Raw genomic sequence first — 12712 nt, forward strand, 5'->3', positions numbered from 1 at the left:
GCACCTTCATTTCGCTCTCGTGCTCAATAAATCGCGCATACCACCCGCACATGCCGAGGAAGCGTCGCAGTTGTTTGACATTTCTGGGCTGAGGAAACTCAACTACCGGCTGGATCCGGTCTGCATCAGGTCGCAGCCCCTGGCTATCCACACGGTATCCCAAAAATGTCACCTCCGAGCATCCGAATTCACATTTCCCTACGTTTACCTCGAGTCCCGCGTTAACCAGTCTTTCCAATGCCCGCTCGAGCCACACCAGATGATCGCTAAAAGTCTCGGTCACGACTATCACGTCGTCGAGATATTTAAATACAAACGGCTCAAATTCCGGACCGAATAGCGCATCCATCAGACGCATGAATGTTGCCGGCGCGTTTATCAACCCGAAGATCATATAATTGCATTCAAACAGGCTCATCCCTGGAACCGCAAATGCCGTATACTTCTTGCTTTCCTCGCTCAACGGTACCTGCAGATATGCATTTTTCAAATCGATCTTCGAAATAAATCGCGCCCCTCGCAAACGATCAAGGATCGCATCGATACTCGGCATCGGATATGCGTCTGCCCTTGTCGCTTTATTCACCGGTCTCAGATCGATACACATTCGATTTGTGCCGTCCTGCTTTTTCACGATCACCGGCGCGCTGCTCCAATCGCTAGTCGACCTTCGAATCAACCCGGATTACAACCACCTTTTTGTTTCGCGGCGCATGAAGTCCATTACATGCGGCGAGTATCGCCTCAAAGGGGTCTTCACCGGCTGCGCACCCTGCACGTCTATTTCGTGCCGAATTAAATGCGTGCATGCCGGCGATTTCTCGGGCACCATCCGCCGCACTAGCTGCTCTATCACCTCGCGCTGCGAAGGTCGCAACTCAGAAAGTCCAGCGACCTCGGCCCTGACGCGAGCACGCGTGAATCCCGAGTCGCTCGGAAATTCCACCCTCTCGCGTTTCAACTCTGCAAACGAGTGCCACGGGCCATTCCTTATATGCCAACGCCCTTCCGCATGCTCCGTGCCAATACCGAAGCCCTCGATGATGTCCATCCCGACTATCATATCATACTGCATTGGCGCGTCCACGACTCGCGTTTCTACCTCGCGCACTGCTCCGTCAATTTCAATTCTAAGACGAAGTTTCCCTATAATTTTCGCTTTTGCTCCCGCGAAACCAAACAATGCCACATCGCACGGCTCTATGTGGTCCACAAACTCTCTTCGTACGATCCTACGATGGTCAGCATCGCACCAGAATCGTAGAGCACACTATACGGTCTCCCCACGATGTGCACTACCAAAAGCGCGTGGTTTTCCACGGCGTCCGCCTTCGGTTCACCCATGCACACGCGCACGCATAAGCGCGAGACTTCCTCGCTGGCTCCAGTATGCGCGTTTCCCACCGATTCCTTACGCGTCGGTTCACGCCCTGGTCCGCCTAACGCTTCCGGCAAAGATGCTTTCACCGCAACCGTACCGCTCAGCACCATGAATTCGTTCGACGAGGTGACAGATCGCGACGACGTCTCGTCTACACTGCCAGGGTCGTCTACCTCTCGTCTCATGTCGTGCTGACCCGGTTCCGCGGCCTGAGCCTGCTCCGGGGCCTGTAGTACGCACTTCGCACCTTCTCACGAACTGCTCAAAGACCGCGTGGTTTCCACGGTTTCCCCCGAGTTTCGAATACTATCGTCCGGTACTGGCGCTCCCGTCAAATCCTTCCCGATTGACCCTCGCCCATCCCTCGGACACCCTTGGATATTCCCTCGGTCTACATTCAGCGTTTGCGCAGCCTGTCTCTCATTCTCGCGCGTCGACTCGGTCTCACGCATCCTCAGCCACTGCTCATTAAACCCAGTCCAATCGAACTTCTTCCTTACACTTTCCGTTACGCGTCCTGTGTACTCGCGATATTCTGGAGTACTTGGCCGCGCACCACTCGCGTCCTCACCTCCCGGATGCTCTGATCGACGTGTTTCAGTCAGTCTGCGGTACTCCGCAAGTCCGCCCTCTAACAGTCTATTAAACGCGATCTCATCCGGATGAAGTGCCCTATCATGCGACACTACGCGGGGCCCGCTGGGCGCGCGGAGCCCGCGTTGGAGTTTCCCATCGCCCTGATCCATCCTCGGCATTCCGGGCATATTTCAAGGGTTCCACTATCCGAACCGCAACCCTGGCACCTTCGCGAGGCTCGCGCCCCCATCGCACACCTATTATATATATACGAGGTGTGTTCAAAAAGTAACGAGAATTTTTAAATTTCGCGGGTTTGGAGAGTCCGCTTGTATAAAATTTTTTTTTATTATGTTGGTACACATGCTCCAGAAGTACGATAAAATTTTCAGCAATATTCATTGCTTACTTTTTGAGTGGCAGCCGCTAACGTTAGACGTGTTTTTCGAGCTCGGCGATTTTCGTTTGTGAAAAAAAATGGATCAAAGAATTTGTATTAAATTTTGCGTAAAAAATGAAATAAAGTGTAGTAAAGTTTGTCAAATGTTAACAAAGGCATATAGTGAGTCTGCTATGAGTAAAGCAAGGATTTATGAGTGGTATAAGCGTTTCCAAGATGGCCACGAAAACGTTGAAGATGACGAACGACCCTGACGCCCAAGCACATCAACAACCGATGAAAACGTGAAAAAAGTGAAAGAAATGGTTATGAACGATCGCCGAATCACAATCAGAGAAGTCGCTGATGATGTTGGCATATCAGTTGGCTCATGCCATCAAATTTTTTCGAATGTTTTGGGTATGAAACGTGTGGCAGCAAAATTCGTTCCAAAATTGTTGAATTTCGAATAAAAACAGCGGCGAATGGAAGTTGCTCAGGAGTCGCTAAATGAAGTCAATAACGATGCAGAACTACTAAAACGTGTTATAACAGGTGACGAAACATGGATTTACGGATATGATGTCGAAACTAAGGCTCAATCGTCCCAGTGGAGGCATTCTGGATCGCCAAGACCGAAAAAGGCTCGACAAGTGCGGTCGAATGTGAAGGTTATGCTCACTGTGTTCTTCGATTTTAATGGCATAGTGCATTATGAATTCTTGCCAGAAGGTCAAACAATCAATAAGCAGTACTACCTACAAGTTCAACGTCGTTTGCGTGAAGCAATCCGAAAAAAACGCCCGGATTTGTGGCAAAACAATTCATGGCTTTTGCACCACGATAATGCGCCTGCTCACACTTCATTGCTTGTTCGTGAATTTTTGGCCAAAAACGAAACTGTAACGATGCCTCAGCCTCCATATTCGCCAGATATGGCTCCATGTGACTTTTTTCTATTTCCAAAAATAAAGAGAACATTAAAAGGCCGTCGTTTTACAAGCATAGATGACATTAAAAGCGAATCGCTGAAAGAGCTAAAAGCTATTACAAAGATCGAGTTTCAAAAGTGTTTCGAGGATTGGAAAAAGCGTTGGCATAAGTGTATTGTATCCGAAGGGGACTACTTTGAAGGCGACAACATTAATGTAGATGAACAAATAAATATTTTTTTCATAAAACGAAAATTCTCGTTATTTTTTGAACACACCTCGTATATATATATATATACGAAAAATGTAAAAAAAAAACGATTTTTTCAAAACTCAAGGGTCGAACGTTCCCTTAATTCAACTTTATTCAAGTTATTAATAATTTAAATTCATTTAAGTTTAGTTTAATTTAATTTAAATTTATTTGATTTAATTAAGTTTAGTTTTGATTGGTTAGATGAATTTAATTAATTAATACAGATTCTTTAAATATTTTATTTAATTTTATTTTATTTTGATTGTTAAAATTAATTTAGATTAAACTAATTATCCGGGCACGCTTTCTAATAAAATATTTGTTTGTTCGTTATTTTATTATTTCATTTTTATTATTTGATTGTTTAATCTAGAGGGATTTCCGATTCTTATTTGTTGTAATTTTTTGTTATAATTTTTTGTTAGTTTGTTTCATTGTTTAATCGATTTTTAGGTGGTTTTTAAAGTTATTTTTGGTGCGAGAGGAGTTTTTTTAAATCTTATAAAATTATTCAGGTGTATGTTTTGTTTCTATTATTATTATTTAATTTCTTTGTTGTTTAGTGGATGTTTTATTGTATTTTATTTATAAGTTTTCATTTGGGTTTATTTCACTTTTATGATTTTTTGTATCTTTATTTGTTCTGTAAACGTAACAGACTGTCTTGATTCCCTTATGATTTGTTTAAAATATAAGTTTTGTAATGATGTATCGAAGGGAAATAGTGATAGATGGAAAAATCACTTAATTTTAATTGTATTCAGCAACGTTTCGTCAGTACAATTACTGACCTCTTATTAGATTTCTCAGATTTCTCTCGTAGTCAAATTAGCATAGTCAAAATGAAAGACTTTAATTTTTACTGTGCTACGATTTAATCGTTTTAGCCTATAATAATTTGACTACGAGAGAAATCAGCCTGAAGAGGTCAGCAAATGTGCCGACGAAATGTTGCTGAATACAATTAAAATTAAGTGATTTTTCCATCTATCACTATTTCCCTTCGATCCATCATTACAAAATTTATCTTTTATTTGTTGTGTATTGGTGAATTTAGTTTAATTTGTTATATGGAATTATTTTGATTTGTTTTGTTTTGAAGTGTTAGAATTTTTTAACAGCTGTGCAACTATTAGATAATTATTAAATAATTTATTTTCAAATATTGTTATTTGTATAATTTTTAGAACGAAATGTTGTAGAGTTTGCTTTAATTTCTATTTACTTTAAATTTAAAAAATGATTTAGTAATCTTAGGAAATTATTCACGAGCAGATAGAATTTTTATTTTTAAATATTTGTTTAATTAGGTAATTTTACGCGTTGCTTTTATTTACGCACATCACTGGTCGCGCACTAAACAATTCTATTCACTTTTGGAATTTAAACCCGCACTATAAACCGGTCTTTTAAGGACTTGTTTACTGGATGGTCCAATCCGGTAGATAGAGACAGTGGGAATCTCGTTAATCCATTCATACGCGATACTAATTAGATGACGAGGCATTTGGCTAGTTTTTTTATTTTTATTTTTTTTATAGATGGAGAAATGTATTTACGCATCTGAGCAGATGTTGGCGCTGGTATGTGGCGCTCACCTCTAGGGAGAAATACCCACTAAAACTCCATCTGTCACCCGCACTGAAGATGTTGATCGTGCAGTCCGCGGCTTCATTTTCCAGTGGTGACTTAAGGTGGTGGAGTCTGGGTTACCCAAACGCATATGCGTGTTGACCGCGATTGCCCTATCCTACCCCTTCTCGTGGAACAGGACGACCGGTGACAGCGGTCATTCTATTCCACCGTGTCCAATTCGTGTGCGAACCATGCAATGCTCTTGTTGTAATGCCTGGCAAGAGTTTTTGGAGCCCTAAGGAGGTCAGGTCGGTAGCAGACTTCAACGACTAGATACCATTTCATGAGAGGGTAATGGATGTAACTGAGATATTCTCGACCACAACCCCCAACTCATGAGCTATGTAATGTTTAAGCGGAAAGGTATCATATTTCTTGCACTTGATGTTATGTGTGTCGTCAAGTGATGCTGCTCCGCTAACCACCTGTGCGTCGATGATTTGGACGCTCTCATCCTTTACTGCGACGATATCGGGTTTTTGCAACCCTGATGGAAGACAGTAGTGCGGATTATCGAACACGCGCCACCCCCTTTGCCTGCTATGGGCAGCTATGCGACAGATGGCATCATGCCTCAGAATTCGTCCGCCGTGAGTCCAATGACATCCCTGCACGATGTGTGCCGTAGTCTCCGCCATTTGACATCCGGCACGACAAAGCACAGGAACGCCTCCGTCAGGGCGTCCTCTAGATGTTATAATTCTGGAGGGGAGAGCGTTTATTTGTGTCCTGTGGTATTGGATATAATCTCTACCAGGGACTCCCGCACTACCTGCGTCCACCCAATAGCTGCTCACGGTGACTTTAGCAGCCTCACGCAACTCGCTTCCAGCGCTGGACTGATGGTGCCGGGACGTCCAATAACACCGCCGATCTTCTGGACTCGTGACTGCTCATTATATGTGAGCAGCCTCTCAGCCCATCGGACCAGCTTAACGTCATAAAGATGTTGACTGGCGTCCCGCACCGCAGGCGATGTGGAATAGGCCATTGCCAGTATTCTGGCATGCATTAGTCCCAGGGCAGATGTTACAAAGGCCGAGACTCCTAATCCGCCATCCCTGCATTTGGCGTGGAAGTACCCCAACGTGTCCTTGGGTAGGCGCAGCCACCTACAGACTGCGATCCTCGCCTGCCTATCCAACGGCCTCATGACCCTCGCAGTGGTCCGTGAAAGCACCAGACTATGATACAGGCGAGGAATGAGAAAGCAGCGAAGGATCTTAAGTCGCTGTTGAGGCTTGAAAGAACCCGGCTTACTGATATCTAATGGCGAGATGTTAATGCCTAGGTATCTAAAGTGTTCTGTGGACCCGAGCTGTTTAATGGATCCACCTTGTAGCCTAAATAGCGGGGTGCCCATGACTTTGTAAGTCTTAGCTTTCCCCGCTATTTGGATGGAGATGGCCTGACTCTTCAATGGATTGAATTGCAGGCCATACCTGAGGGCCTCTTCCTCAGCAGTCTTCAGTAGTGTCTCCATTCCAGACTTAGAGGATGCGAATAACACTATGTCATCCGCGTATGCCATAGCGTTGGTTCGATGTTGGTGGAATTTGAATCCGACGTTAGTGGGTAGTGACTTCATGACTCTGTCCACGACCATGGCAAACAGAATGCTTGACATGGGGTCTCTCTGTCCCATACCCCACCTTATCACGATTGGTTGTGAACATTGTCCGGCCACTTGGAGTACCGTTCCACATTTCTGGTACATATGTACCGGACGTCGCCAGATGGTATGCCTAGTCCCCTCATTGCCGATGTAATGGCATGATGGCTGACACTATCAAATGTCTTCGCAACATCGAGTGACACGGCATGCATTTCACGAAGTGATGTCTTCGCTACGTGCAATGCCGTGTCGAGAACCATAGTGTTCTCACTGCAGCCATCGTGTAAGCCTCTTTGTTGATCGTTGATGATCTTGGCTTTAAAAAATCTTATCGCTATGATATTATGTAGCTGACGAACGACAACAGAGGTCACACTTATGGGACGGAACTCTGATGGTGGTGAGGTCCTGTCCTTCTTGGGGACAAACACCGTCCTGCTGAGTAGAATTTGAGATGGAAATTCTCCAACAGCCAGGACGATGTTCTAGAACAGCGTTCGCAAAAGCATTGGCACACTCCTCCATTGTCGGCTGGTAATGCCGTCCAAACCGTTAGCCGAGGCGAGCTGTGTTTCAGTGTTCCTAATGTCATTTGGACAAATTGCATCTGCAAGCCATTGCAAAGCCGGGTTCTCGCGAACGACCATTCCCTCTTCTAGATGTTGGGATGGAGCAGTGAGAGTAGGTTTCCAGAATTCAATGAACTGCTCCATCAGAGGGTTGGACGGCACGCACCTCGCCATCCAGGACTAACTTAGCCGCTCGTGACATGTCCTTTGTCCACAAGCTCTGCATGGCAGCATATTCCCGCCGCCTCTTACGCCAGTTCGGGATATGTGCAGCTGACGCGTCCCTAGGTATTCTAGAACCACCATGTTCTATGTTGGGTGGAGGAAAGACTTTCACCACCTCTCGATAGTAGTCATCAGATGTAGATTGACTACCATCTAGGAGAGCCTGTGCAATCTCGATCATGTCGGAAGCCCGATGAGATCTAGTCTCCCGGGCCGACTCGATCGAGTGTTTGATTGCGTTGATATAGGTGTTATTATCATTGGCCTCCTCCTGTGGCGGGGAAAGCGTTAGATGGCCGTCGCTATCCCCAGTCACTTGATAGATGGTTGGGTTGATGTTCGGCCCATCCACATCTGAGGAGGGACCTGGGGAAGGGCCTCGTGAAGATGTTAATTTTTGTATCATGAGGGCTTTGTACGTCTCCTACTTTCGGAGACCCTTCAGTCGCGCAAGATCACATCCAAGTGATTTCAAAAGGGGCGTAGATAGTAAATACTGCCGTATAAATCGGACATTGCCCTCGTGAATGGCCTTAGCTTCCTTCATGGCGACCAGTACAACCTCATCGTCTTTCCATCCACCGTTCTGTCAGCCAACTGCACCTTCTCGTTGGCATTATCAGGATGAGCTCTCCTTTAGTGGACTCCAAGGTCGATCTTCGTGGCAAACTTTCTCGCACAAACTGGACACTTGTGACAGCTGTTGTTGTTGCTGTCACCTGCGGGCAAGACCGGACGGTCACGGTCAGTTGCCGAAGCAGGGCCGGTAATCCGAAACCCCTGTGGGGCTACCGGCGGTGAGTCACGTGACTCACGAAGATCTTTGTTCTGAGTCGTGCTTGCTTCTTATAGGGTATAGGGAAGGCAACCCCATACCCCAGATCATACCACCTTCCTGAAAAGGTACCGCCATTAACTAGTAGGAAGGCAGGTCATGTGAGAGTGCTACTCTCTCACGGTATCCCTCCGCGTTGGAGACTTTAGCTGCACTTGGGCCACGCCAAGTACATTACTAGCGGTACCACGAAGAGGTAGTTCCAAGACTTGACTGGGTTAGAGGGGACACCTCACCGCCCAGCCCATAAGCAACTAAAAACTCCCTCTCCATACGCATTGTTTTCAGCCATGCGCATGACTTCCGATGACAAGCATTGCTAAGTCATCTTCCATCACACGCATGACTTTAACACTACGTAAGGCTGGAGGCGATCAAACGCGGAACACCGCTCTAACCACGAATTTGTACAACGCAAAATGGCAGACCTCACGGTTTGCCAATGGTTCGCCACACGCATTATGATCATCGCTAAATGCTCCGCATCTAACCGTCCTCCCTTAAGAGACTCATAGTTACTCCCGCCGTTTACCCGCACTTGCTTGAATTTCTTCACGTTGACATTCAGAGCAATAGGCAGAAATCACATTGCGTCATCACCCGCGAGGGCCAGCCCAATGCTTTGTTTTAATTAGACAGTCGGATTCCTTGAGTCCGTGCTAGTTCTGAGCTGAGCGTTGAATGGCGGCCGAAGAGAACGATCTGGACGGAGAAAACGCCCCGAAAGCCTCGCAGCAAGGAAAATCCGTGGGAGACCAAAGCGTCAGCCAGACCTACTTCCCGACCAAGCCCGTCACGCCCCGCTCCTCACAGCCAATCTTTATTCCGAAATTACGAATCCAATTTACCGACTTTCCTTACATACATTAGTCTATCGACTAGAGGCTCTTTACCTTGGAGACCTGCTGCGGATATGGATATGAACCGGCGCGACACCTCCACGTCGCCCTCTCCTGGATTTTCAAGGTCCGAGGGGAAGATACGGACACCGCCGCAACTACGGTGCGTTTCGCGTTCCAAACCCTATCTCCCTGCTAGAGGTTTCCAGAGAACTCGAACGCTTATACAGGAAAGAAAACTCTTCCCGGATCTCCCGACGGCATCTCCAGGTCACTTTGGGTTACCCCGACGAACACTCTTGCGAGGGCCCGAATTGTATGCGGTTTCGCTGCCAGGTTCCGGAATAGGGACCGGATTCCCTTTCGCCCGACGGGTGTGTACTCGAGTCGAGTTAAATTAAAAAATTGTTCGCGGTCATCGACATTAGATTTCTCTTAGGGCTTAGGATCGACTGACTCGTGTGCAACGGCTGTTCACAAGAAACCCTTCTCCATGTCAGTCCTCTAGGGCCTCGCTGGAGTATTTGCTACTACAACCAAGATCTGCACCGACGGGGGCTCCAGGCAGGCTCACGCCCAGACCTTTCTACGCACACCGCCGTGCCCCTCATACTCGTCAGGACTTCATGACGACGAACGTCACTGCTCGCCGCCCCTCTTGCCGCTGATGGCCGAATATAGGCGCGACGCTTCAGCGCCATCCATTTTCAAGGCTAGTTGCTTCGGCAGATGAGTTGTTACACACTCCTTAACGGATTCCGACTTCCATGGCGACCGTCCTGCTGTCTTAAGCAACCAACGCCTTTCGTGGTATCCCATAAGCACTTAGGCGCCTTAATTCGACGATTGGTTCATCCCACAGCGCTAGTTCTGCTTCTCAAAATTGGCCCACTTAGCACTCTGCTCCAAATCTCCTGGCTGCAACGTTCAAGCAAGCCAGAGATCTCACCCATTTAAAGTTTGAGAATAGGTTAAGGTCGTTTCGGCCCCAAGGCCTCTAATCATTCACTTTGCCAGATGAGACTCGCTCTAGCGAGTGCCAGCTATCCTGAGGGAAACTTCGGAGGGAACCAGCTACTAGATGGTTCGATCAGTCTTTTGCACCTATACCCAGTATCGACGATCGATTTGCACGTCAGAATAGCTACGGATCGCCATCAGGGTTTCCCCTAACTTCGTCCTGATAAGGCATAGTTCATCATCTTTCGGGTCCCAACGTGTACGTTCTGGGTGCACCTCTGCTCGCAATAAGCACGAGATGCCCCAGGAGTGCGGGCTCGCATCGTGACGCGAACCATCTTCCCTCGGTCGTCGCAAGGACGACTTTCACTTTCATTGCGCCTTTAGGCTTAACAGTCCCAATGACTCACGCACATGTTAGACTCCTTGGTCCGTGTTTCAAGACGGGTCCTGAAAGTACCCAAAGTAGTAGCATCGCAGACATGTAAGAGCCAGTCCGAAGACACCGTCGACCAACAACCGCGCCAAGCGCTCGGCAACGGCGCTAGGTCCGTAAATCCGAGCGAGGCGAGCTTGTCGACGAGCGTGAACGCATTCGATAGTTGCGGCCCATTACCGTGATTAAGCGTTCTATACCGCCGAGCAGCCGGACGTTGAACCGATCGATCTGCCGCGCGCAAAGGTGCAGCAGACGACCGAACGGCCATTGATCCGATACCCAACGGGTCGCGACGTCCTACTAGGGGAGAAGTGCACACCGACGACGTTGGACATACCGCGGCGACCGCGTGACGCGAGACCGAGGTCCCGGCCATCGCGAGCCGTACGGAAGCCAACACCGCTGACGATGAATCTCCCCATTCCATCTTTTAGGTATTTCAGGTTTACCCCTGAACGGTTTCACGTACTCTTGAACTCTCTCTTCAAAGTTCTTTTCAACTTTCCCTCACGGTACTTGTTCGCTATCGGTCTCGTGGTCATATTTAGCCTTAGATGGAGTTTACCACCAACTTAGAGCTGCACTCTCAAGCAACCCGACTCTAAGGAGAGATCCTCCCACGGCATGTCCCGGTCGCTACTGGCTTGGCACCCTCTACGGGTCAGTGGCCCCATTCAAGATGGACTTTGACGCGGTCCGACGCAAGAGCATGAGTGGATCCTCCCGAACACTACATTTCCCAACGGCAGAACCGTGAGATTCAGTGCTGGGCTAATTCCTGTTCGCTTGCCGCTACTAAGGAAATCCTTGTTAGTTTCTTTTCCTTCGCTTAGTAATATGCTTAAATTCAGCGAGTACTCTTGCCTGCTCTGAAGTCGTCGTTTTTTTCATTCATATTACCACAGCAACAAAACAACAACAATTATTATTATTATTGTCGTCGCCGTTATTATACGTGTGTGCGTGAGTGTATATAAAAAAAAATAAAAACAATGCACGAAAAAACACACGAGGAAGACGTCGGTCCGCTCAACGCGCGCGTACGCATTGCGCGGGCGCGGGCGAATAACGCTCCAGGACTCGACGTACAACGCACGTGTAATGAACACTGCTGCGCGTTCGAATGTTCACGACGCTCGACGCGTGCGCAAAGTCTTTCCATACACACGATACATACATCGTCGTATTATTTAGAGCGACACCGAGTAATAAGTGTAATAAAACTCGACGAACACTCAGTCATTCGCTCGCCGTCGCATCGTGGAGACTTGTACTTGATAACTACCCTTAGCCAGGCGTGGTCCGGGATTCGTATCCGAGGACCGAAATGTGCCTTCGAAATGTCGATGTTCATGTGTCCTGCAGCTCACAAGTTGACGCGCAATTAGCTGCGTTCTTCATCGACCCACGAGCCAAGTGATCCACCGTTTAGGGTAATTATTTATGAATTGGCCGCTATAACAGCTGCAATTCTCAATTTTTATTTGTATATTAATAATGTTCGTTAACAGCTAGTGTATGCGTTATTTCACACTTTTCCGTTTTAAGGGTGGCATAGCGTAATCAAACATTACCACCCCTCTCTCTGGGCGCCAATAGGTTGGCATAGCCCACTGTCTTTCACTCCTTCGCTTTCATACACTTTGGAGATCCGGAAGTCAAGTTTGCTACGACATCCCTGACGCACACAGCGAGTCGGAGCCTTTTTGATCTAAGGCGGTGATCTCCTCGAAAGGAGTACCGATCTTTTCACTGTTCGACGCTCAGGGAGAGCGAAACTAAAGGCTTGACCCTCGGTTTGGGTGCGACGGGACTCTAGTTGCCCAAACGTCTACTACGTCGGAAGCACGTAGCATACAAATCTTACGAGATTTGCTTGACCTGGTACCACTACCCCGCAGAGGCCAACCCAAATTGGGATGTCAGAAGAGAGATTCAGCTAGGACAGCCAGAGGAGATTGCTAAGACGATCAACCAGCTAAACCTCTCCTCTTAGGCTCGCGTTGGAAAAACATCCCACCCTGCGTACCTGTATTAACGGATTGCTCCCACGAGTCACAGGTCCATCGCT

General features: G+C 47.4%; 1 pseudogene; it reads right to left on the reverse strand.

Annotated features, from left to right (window-relative positions):
* Positions 1-11922: 11922 nt before the first annotated feature.
* Positions 11923-12077, reverse strand: LOC131663396 (5.8S ribosomal RNA; annotated as a pseudogene).
* Positions 12078-12712: the final 635 nt, after the last annotated feature.

The sequence above is a fragment of the Phymastichus coffea genome, unplaced genomic scaffold, assembly GCF_024137745.1.
Source record: "Phymastichus coffea isolate CEN01 unplaced genomic scaffold, Cenicafe_Pcof_1.1 PCOF00034, whole genome shotgun sequence".
Lineage (NCBI taxonomy): Eukaryota > Metazoa > Arthropoda > Insecta > Hymenoptera > Eulophidae > Phymastichus > Phymastichus coffea.